At 41.7% G+C, this 10,596-nt stretch overlaps 1 long non-coding RNA gene across 1 annotated transcript; it reads right to left on the reverse strand.

Moving 5' to 3' along the window:
* Positions 1-8,596: 8,596 nt before the first annotated feature.
* On the reverse strand, positions 8,597-9,299 carry LOC117817898. Its single transcript, XR_004632255.1, has 2 exons — positions 8,817-9,299; positions 8,597-8,731 (listed from the first exon to the last, which is right to left on the reverse strand). It is a non-coding gene; the product is annotated as an uncharacterized LOC117817898 (long non-coding RNA).
* Between the last annotated feature and the right edge of the window lie 1,297 nt (positions 9,300-10,596).

Genomic DNA, 10,596 nt, shown 5'->3' on the forward strand with positions numbered 1-10,596 from the left:
GTACTCAGTTTAAATCCGTGTGTTGGTCCTCTGTCCTGTATGGGGGCACAAAAGGGCTCCAGAAAATTAAAGTTTCCAGACTAAGCTTAATAACTTAGCTTTATATCTACCTTTAAATATCAGTCTGAGTATTCAGGAAAAGTATGAGGGGGATTCTGTGTCTGTAATATCATACAAACAACCTTTTCTTTATTGTACTAAAACTCATGTTGTAGAGCATTTTTGGAACAAGCAGAACACATTTTCATCCTTAAGTGTCAGTCTAATGATGACTTTAATTTCGGCTGACATTTAGATTTTGACATTCAGAATTTGCAGCCTTCAGAACAATGTTTTACCCAGCCAATCTCTGTCACTTTCAGACAGAACACCTACCTGCTCCAGTGTCTTCCTCTAAAAACTGTCTCAAAGTTTACAGCTGGAAGTCGGTCACTGGGGAAACAAGACAAGGTGTACGAATTTTCACTTAAAGTCATATTTATTTTCAATGAGTGAACCATTTTTAGCAGAGCTCATACACAGGTGACTTGATTGGTCTGTGTATGTTGAAATACGATCTGATAAACAGCCCAGTGAACAATTATGATCACTTAGCTTACGCTTTATTTTTTAGAATTTCTCTCTGCTTTTGACTCTTTTTTTCATCCACACATCTGGAATCAAAAATGTCGCTTGGAAAGCTTTTGAATCCCAAATTGCTTGCTAAGAGAAAACCCCCTTTTAATTTTAATATCTGGCTGTATTACATGTTTGATTCTGATTGGTCAATACTCGATAGCAGCGGTGTGTTACTCCTTCACAGCAAAGTGTGGCCAGACACAATTTGATCCCACCGGACAAATCAAATCCTCAGAAAGGAGTCTGGCACATTTTCAGTCTGCCTGCTGATACTGGCAAAAAGTATGTTTTTGTTAGATTTCTAAATAGGTAAACTACAGCTACCACATACTGTATATCAGTTTACAGTTTGATTTACTTAGAGAACAGATTTTAAAAATACTACTACTAATAATAATTAATTTAAAGAACAGAAAAAATGCTCAAAGATAGAACAGTACAGCAGCAACACAGAGCCAGTGTTGCAGTACTCAAGTTCAGGACTTAGATTTGAGACTAACTCAAGTCCTGATTTTCAGGACTCATTACTCAACTTGGACTCAAGCTCTGATGACTCAGACTTGTACTCAGACTCAAGCATTGACTGCATTAGGACTCAGAAGATAGAGTGGAGGACTCAGACTTATATGTACTTACACATTGATATAGACTGTTTTTGGTGATTATGGGAGATTTTTTCTAAAATGTTTTATCTAAATGTTATATCATTTTTGGGATTCTTTTTTCTGGGGTTTCCCATCTTCTTCAGCTACAGTTCCTGCCAGGATTAAGAGATGCTACAAATCGTACATTTTACTTCAAAAGATTTTACAGTAATTGCAAACAAGTCAAGAGCAATATGTTAGATATATATAAAATAACTATCAAGGAGAAAACAGAGACAAACTCAAACCTAAACAGATGTGTTACAATGAGAAACTGTAACAGCTTGGAATCAGATGGGCTATTATTTTAGCTGTAAAATCATTTTTAAATCAATAAAATAAAGTTTAAATCAATATTTGATCTAAACATGTTTATAGCTTCAGTTAGTAGCCGAGTAATGAGGGCAATAATTAATACTGTACGGTATATACAGAATCCTTTCGTTGACAGTGAGCCATGTATTGAAGTAATCACTGTATGAATGTCAACGTTTGACTGTATCTACTGCAATGGTTTAAAGACCAGTGAGGTGAAATACAATACTACCTTTTCATAATATAACCCTTTATAAATTCCACTTATACTTTTCCTCTATCTTAAGGTTCTTTTCAGCTTTTAATGATCTCGCAGAGCAGGAACAGTTGCACTGCTTTCATAAAGACTCAGGTTAAAACAAGTACACGGCAGAGATATTATGTTAGCTCACCTGGCAGACAGTAACATTTATAAAAACTAAATCCTGCCTGCAGCAGCCTCAGGTTTATTCTAGCTTAAGCCATTTGCTGCATGTCTTCCCCTCCATCTGTCTCTCCACAGCTGTCACTTTCTTTTAAATGAAAATCTAATGCATCTAAATAAAAAATATAAACTACATAGATATATGTATGAGGTGAATAACTAGCTGAAGAAAGAAAAGGTTATACAGATAACGAAGCAGACCATGTATATGCATCACTTCTACTCACAATAAATCAAATATTAATCAACGAGCCATAACGTCATGATCACTGATTTCTATCATCACACTCTGTACTCGGGGTGTTTTTTTTTTAGAACTTCTTAATTTTGAAGATTTTAAACTTGCGAGTTGTGTCCATATAAGGGCATGAGTAAAGGTCCGCCTCAACTCTGCAGAAACAGATGGGTGACGTCACTGAGCCTACGTCCACGTTCTAAACAATCAGTGCTCACTCCCAACTCTCTCTTTCCAATTGCCTGCTCTACCCACTGTCCTGTACTCTTAAGAAAGGCTTACATTCAGGTCAGTTTGTCTTTAAGAAAATATTGAATAAAGTTTTATACTGAAAGTGTCCAATTTTTTTTCTTTGGTTAAAAAAAGTAATAATAATACAGTAGAGTGAGCAGTATATGTCTTTCTATTGGCTCCTTTTCTCTGTCAGAGAGATGGTGCTGTCCATGGTGCTGAAATGTTCATGCCATAAAGGCAGCCTGTGTCCTGAGCTTAAGGCTGATTTATACTTCTGCGTCGAATTGACGGCGTAGCCTACGCCTTAGGTCCGCGTAGCTCCCGTACCTACGCAGAGGCCTACGCACGTAGCTGACGTGCACCTCCTCCAAAATGTAACTCCCCGTAGAGCCGACGCGGACCGCAAGCTCTGTGATTGGTCCGCTCGACGGCTTTGTCTTTCCCGCATTCACAGCACTTCCGGGATCCCGGACATCGGCCACACATCGGCCGTGTATTTCATCTCCTCCTCTCTATTCTTCATTTAATCATGTCTGTATGATAAACAGCAACATGTATCAGCTGTAGATTAACAGAACACGCTCTGAATCGCTGTGGAAAAGTAAACAGAGATCGTAGCAGGACCGGAAGCAGGCGACCGGCTATCAGAGAGACCACACTGCCCTCAAGCGTTTTGGAGGAGAATTGCTGCGCGACACAGACACATCGACGCACAAGTATGTGGGGCTCATGTCCGCGTCAGCCCCTGCTGCGTACGGGCGACACAGAAGTATAAATCAGCTTTTACTTTGACCTGATGCACTGAAACCACTCAAGTTTAACTCTTTGTTGTTATCAAAGCGTTTGCCTCGTTCTGATTCAGCATAAAGATACTATAATAACCCAAGCTAATACACATCTAAAGCTGTATATAAGGGCTTTATGCTCAATGCACTTCACATGTAATCATCAAACTGCCATTTCTTGGAATGGAAGAAGCAAGCTGAGTGTGAAAAAGTCATTCCTGCCTCCATCTGTGAAGCATGTGATTGGAAATAGACTTTTTTCATGACAGCTGATTGAACATGTATGTGAGGAATGGAGGGAGGGGTAAACTAATAAATCACAGATGGCCTGGTTCTCTTCGAATGATGAAAACACAAATAAACACAACTGCCTCCAGGTGTTGTTGGGATATGGTATTCACAGGAGACACCTATCCCTCTAACCAACAACATATCCTCATCCTTTACTTCAAGTGTTTGTGCTAGAGGAGAAGACTCTTATAAAATGTCCGACTTTTGACCTTTTGGGTAAAAAAATCTTGTCTTTTCAGCGCTTTATCTGACAGGACTTTATCTGAGATGTTGAATAATTGTCTGAATTTCTCTACTTTTGTCTAGTTTTTACTCTCTAAACCGTTGATTTAAGTTGAGGGGTTGCATAACCTGGACCTTTCAACACAAGATATATAAGGCCCGGAAGTGGTCTGGCAAAAAAAATTAGTTTTCCTCCAGCAGTATCTGTAACTTGGCTCAAATTGTTCAAATAGTTTAAACTGCAAATCTAAAACAAACAACGACAAAAAATAAAAGAAAAATAAGTTCTTGAATGCATCTTCTGATGCACCTGAACACATCATCAGTGATGTAACATGGGGTCATTGGGTGTTTCAAGTCTTTCAACATCTGACACCCTTGCCCATGTGACCCAGCCACCGTTGGATCAGACTGTGATAGTGATCAGGGGGCATTCACTCCTCCCCATGGTTCATGCACTCCAGGTCCAGAGCCATCTTGAGGCTTTCTCAGTTTCTTCAGTGGTGTTCTTGATGGCTCTGCCCCTTGCTGTTCCCCTAATGCCCAGAGCACTTAGGGCTTTGTGGAGTGAGTGCCCCACAAATCCCCCGCTGCCAACCTTGATAGGCATACATCTTGCCTTCCAGCCCTACAACCGACAGTCGATGACAAGGTGCTCATTTTTGGTCCTCTTCCTGTCATGGGCTTTCCCCAAAGGGTCCTCCCATGGCACTATCAGCTCCATGATGATGATGATCTTGATGCTCTCTTACCCCTTTTCAACCAACACAAACTTGGTTCGAGTTCCGGGCTGGTGCTCACGCCGGTTCGGATCCGGTTCCACTTGCGAACCAACTCAGCACCAGTTTGTCTTCCCACCCGCTCGAGCCCGTGGAAGAGCCATGTCATGACGTCACTTCTACATGACCGCTTTTCCGAGCAGTGCTAGTGTGAACTGTCCCTAACAATAACAACAATGGCAGACAGCATGCTTACTAGTATTGCACCTGACTTTAATCACATGACGTCCGAAAGAGAACGTATCCAACTTTACCAACACCTCTCTTCTACTCGTCGTACCTTACATGGAACTCCTTTAGTTTGCCATTTTGGTTACATCAACCTCGCCCCTCATCCCGTGCCCCTGACATAAGCAGTTTGCAGTTCTAGACCAACAAAGAGTTGGTGCTGCTCTGTAACTTGTTTTCCTGGCCGGGAGCCAGTTCTCTCGCAGTCGAAACAACAAAAATCTGGTTCTCAATTGAGCACCAGCTCTGAACCGATCCTGAAACTACCTCGGTGGACAAGGGGTATCTGAGACCAGGAGGATATCTGGTCTTAGGGTGGTGCTGATGATGTGCTGGGGAAATCTCAGCTGCTTCTCCGGGTCTACTGGGAGCGACCAATCCTGTGTAGCTGCCAGGACTCCTGCTACTGCCTTCTTTCAAGCTACCCTGGGCTGCTCTCCTACCTTAACAAAAGCTATTGCGCAGGTGTTGTTACACAAAACAATTTCAAAAGACAGAGAGGAAAATGTGCACACTTAGTGATAGATGGCAACAGACGAGGGCTGCTTTTTCCTTTTACATGGTCCATGTGAAAACACAAAATCAATCATTGTGTGTTTCATTTTGTTCATATTTTGCTTATCTGGTTCATTATTTCATTTCAGTGATTTCTGTTTCCTCATTTAAAAGGAAAAATTCCTAATACCATCATCATATAAGAGAGCGCTTCATTTTCCACTGCGAGGCACACAAGCTGCCTCATATCCATAATCGCTGTGACATTTTCAACATGGCAAGTAGCACTAATGAGATTATTAGATAATTAATTCTATGATTAGAAAATGTGTCTTTGTTAACATGTGGTCTGTGTCTTAAGGCGTCAAGAAGAGCAGAAAACTAGTCCTGTATTAAATTAAGGGTGTCAAAGTCTGGCTTGATTATCTACAGTATACGATAACGTAGGGTACATGTTGTACTGGAATAAGGAGGTCAAAAGAGATCAAATAAAAGATACAATCAAAGCAGAAATGTGTGGATGGATTTAAACACTTCACAGAGAGTGCTCTTGAGTAGTGTCATTTTTACTCTCTAGTCAACACACAGAAGATGAGGAGGCTTTTAGCACACACATTACAGCACAGCAAGATGACCACTTGGGAGCACAAATCATGGTCTACTCTATTCTATGAACCAAGAGCAACAGCAGCGCATTCACATTCAGCATTATCATTTCCTTACAGCCATTTCCTGAGAATCAAATGAATATAAAAACATGTGCATTAGCAAGTTACGTCTAATAAATATCCATCTGAGAAAGAGGAAACTTTATTTATTATTTATATGGCACCTTTTCATACATACAAGCATGCAGCCCAAAGTGCTTCACAAAAGTGGTAAAATAATAAAAGACAAACATAAATAAAACACTTAAAAATTAAATCAATACAGTAAAATTAATAAAATAAGTAAGAGTATAAACCAAAATTAAAAGTTAGTTAAAGTTAAAAAGATCAGAAAAATACAGTAAATAAAAAAATTAAAAATGAGATGAATAAATGTTAGTTTATTTTAAAAACACCCAGAGAGCTCGCTGTTTTGATGTCCTGAGGCAGAGTGTTCCACAATTTTGGTGCATAAGAACAGAAAGAAGAGAAGAAATGTGTGTAGAAGGTACTACTTTGAGAACAATTCTCTTCATAGACACAAAGTCACTTTTACAACTTGATACCATCCATACATCCATCTTCCTCCGCTTATCTGGGTCCGGATCACGGGGGGCAGCAGTCTCAGCAGAGAAGCCTAGACACTCCCTGAGAGATATAATCTCGCCAGCGTGTCCTGGGTCTACCCTGTGGCCTCCTCCCAGAAGCATATCCCCGAAACACCTCCCAAGGGAGACGTATGGGAGGCATCCTTACTAAATGCCCGAACCACCTCATCTGGCTCCTCTCGATGCGGAGGAGCAGCGGCTCTACTTTAGCCTCTCCCGGATGTCTGAGCTCCTGACTCTCTCTCTAAGGCTGATCCCAGACACCCTGTGGAGAAAGCTCATTTCGGCCTCTTGTATTCACGATATTGTTATTTCGATCACAACCCACAGCTCATGACCATAGGTGAGGGCTGGAACATAGATTGATCGGTAAATTGAGAGCTTTGCCTTCTGGCTCAGCTCTCTCTTCAACACAACAAACCAGTACAGTGTCTGCCATCCATCTGTCAATCTCGCACTCCTCCGCTTGGGGCAAAGACTCCCCTCTGACCCGGAAAGGGCAAGCAACCCTTTTCCTGCTGAGAGCCATGGCCTTAGACTTGGAGGTGAACCTCATCCTTGCCGCTTCACACTTGGCGGCAAACTTGATTTTCGAGGGCTTTGACAGGAAATATATGGTGTGGTATTTTAATGCCACATGAACGCAGGGTTGATTAGAAGCATCAATATGAGAGAAAACAACTGCCCTGTGTTTCAGACATTTGTTAATCTCTCCTCCTCAGGTGAGTTATATAAGTCACTGCGCGTTGTTTTATCTAAACAACGCCGTGGTTATTGTATTTAAGCACTGTGGTGTCCTACTGCAACGGATTTCTAAGTTTCCCTCAGTCACTCCTTTTCTCTCCCCAACACACTGACCTCTGCTCTTAACTTCTCTTCTGCTTTGCATGCATTTTCACACAATTTCTATTGCTTTTTCTCCCTCACCCACTCCTTTCCTTACATTATCCTCCATCCATCCTTCTTCATCTGTCCCACACTTCACTCCAGGGCTCTCTCATCCCTCCTCACCTCCTGTCCCTCGACAGCAGTGTCAGATTTCCCCATGGCCATGAATTTTGCATGATTGTTCATCCATTCAGCTGGAAGACTCACTTCTCCTGTCTCCCTCTTTTTTCCCTCTCACGTTCTTGCATAAACACACACGCACACACACACACAGTCACACACACACACACACACACACACACACACACACACACACACACACACACACACACACACACACACACAGTGTCCCTCTGTGAACACTGTGGTCACCTCTCACCAAGCCTCCCTCTCATTAAAGTTCTATGTTGAATAAATGTTTCAAGAAGATCTCTTTGCTTGCAGCAGACTTGTACTGAGGATGCTACTTGTGGGAGAACAAATCTATACTCTCCAGCAAGTGTTATATATGGACAGATGGTTCCTGCATCCAAGGTCCTACACATATGTAATGAATGACTAAGGCGGGATAGCAGGAATCCAGGGGAAAGAGTTAAGATAGAGGACAAGACTAGAAAATGAAATGGAGGGATAGACTGACGTAGATGTGATGAAATGTTTTACTCTCTGTTTTGAAGATAAGGTCTAGTCCCTTATCAAAGTGAGGAAGACTAATATCATCACTAGCAATGATGCTCTGCTATGAATAATAGTTCAAACAAAGGGAAACAGGAGTGGGGCTGAGAAGGACAAAAGCTGCTTCAAAGAGCTTCAACAATTCATCATTGGTTGCAAATGAACAAATGATGCAAGAAACCAGAAACAAACAAATCCAGAAAACAAACACAACAGTATTATGCTGCATTATCCATCCACGACAACTGAAATGCTCCAGGCCTTCAGGGGGCACCAAGCGGAGAAGCTTAATTTTCTACTGCAGGGGGCACCAAGAGGGAAACCAGATTTACCAGTTATCAGACTCCACCAGAGCTGTGCAGAAACACATCTGTGATGAGTGCATAAAAAAGAATGACGTAAAATAATCAAACAAACACTAAATCAGAGTATCATATTTATATTGAGTTGGATCTGTTGCAACAAATCCAGTTTAGGACACACAGTACAGACACAAAATGGAGGCAAGTTTGAAGTTTTGAAAACATGGTTTTAATGAGGACTTGCAGGTAGAGTTCACTTTTCCAGGGTGCGTTATGAATGGTGAGTGGCTGGCTGTGGTTCTGGAGCTGGCCATTTGGTTGAAGAAAAGTTGCTTGGAGATCTGGTCACAGGGAGAGAAAAAGTTAGTTTCTTTCAAGAGAAACATTATTTCAAAAACACAATTCAAGAGGGCCTGAGCTGCGTACCATGCTTGGTAAATGGACAATCAGGCAATGTGTGGAAGGCTGAGCTGGTCTTTAGTATTGCAGACAGATTTGGTGGCTTGATTGTAGATTAGCAACAGGTGAGCAGACTTGATTGCAGCAAGGTGAGTTGACTCCACCCCCATCTCCTGGTGAGCAGACAAACAAGAAAAACACACAGGGAAACAGAAGAAAAGGGACGGAAGGGGACTAGGGACCTCCCAGGATCATAATTAATGGAGGAATGGTGCCTGATGGACAGCCCGCTTTGTTCAAGTAACTGCTGCTGCTAGGCATGGTTGTGGTAGGTCAGTCAGCCATGCAGCTAGTGTTACTGTTAGCGCAGCTCTAAGTGAGTGTTGGAGGGTGTTGTTTACACCACCTGCCAATATCTAGTGTTGAAAAATGAATGCAGATGTGCAGTTCCTCAAGTGTCAACTTGAAGCTGGCTCCAAAACAGCAATGAATCCCCATTAGAGCCAATATTAATCTGAATGACAGTGCAGGGTGTGATTGTTTTTAGCTAAAAGCTGTGCATTATCAGGTAAAATTGGGGGTGTGGCTAAAGGGACTGACAGGTGGGTGAGTTGTATATGTTTGCCAGGTGGCTAGGCTATGGCCTCAACTACATCCTGTTGGAGTCAGGGTTTTCAATAAGGCAACCACCATTTTTTGCTTTTGATTACCTTGTCAGAAACCAACGGATGATGTTATGTGGAAATGTGTGACATTATGCGGGAGTTTGGCAACAGGTAGTTTACACAGTGTTATGTTCTTGTAGTTGAAGAAGGCACACAGTGGCTCCAAACAGGGATCTGATACAGGGTAAAACATGGTTAATGTTGTAAACTAGAACCTTCATGCTCCCTTACAGACCACATACACTAGGGCATTGCAATACTACATACTGAATAATTTAAACACTATTCCCACTGTCTGATTCAGCCCGTCCCAGCAACTGTACAGTGATAACTTCAACTGTCTGTTTTCACTGTGGGTGTTCAATGATGTGACTCAGACTTGTGTATTACCATCTGTATGTTTAGTAAGAGATTCCTGAACAGCTCTTATATTTCCATCAATGATCATTCTTTCAAACTCCACAGTGTTACATTTTACTCCCCGGTGAATGATATCCCAAGACTAAAACTTTTTCAATTACTTCCAAAAGAAGCATCACAAAATGGCCTACCCGGCATTTAATACAGCATTACATAGATCTAGAAGCACTAAATGCCAATGAGTCCCTACCTGCAGTGTTTCTAGTAAATCTACCATGGATATCATTAAGGGAGGAGGTGTTTGTGAATGCTAATGAGGAGCCAGCTCAGAACAACAAAGCATTTTTTCACAAATGAGGGATAAAACGGAAAATTAAAGCAGGTGGGAGCTTCAGATCCACCAAAGGATGGGATTTATTACCAAAGAAACCTCATTCCACCAGTTGAAATCCATTCCTCTTAATCAGCGTTATGACGGATAGCTCTAATCCATTATAAACCAGGAAGAATGGGGGCCTTTGGAGAATTTGCTCTCCATCCATATGGCTTTATTTGAGCATGCATGTGAGAGAGTGTGCACAGGAAGAGGATCATTTGCAGAGCTGACACTTAGAATTAATTACACCCAGCAAGGGCAAAGTGTTGGTGGCCCATCCACTGGCCTTTCTTTGAATAATTGCCTGTTGAAGCACAGTGGTGTGTATGGAAGAAGGGCTTCAGACATTCGTACTCAGTCACCCAGTGGCACCAGTTGCTCATTAGATATGTTAGCTATCAGTGAT

This window comes from Notolabrus celidotus, chromosome 8 (genome assembly GCF_009762535.1).
Source record: "Notolabrus celidotus isolate fNotCel1 chromosome 8, fNotCel1.pri, whole genome shotgun sequence".
Lineage (NCBI taxonomy): Eukaryota > Metazoa > Chordata > Actinopteri > Labriformes > Labridae > Notolabrus > Notolabrus celidotus.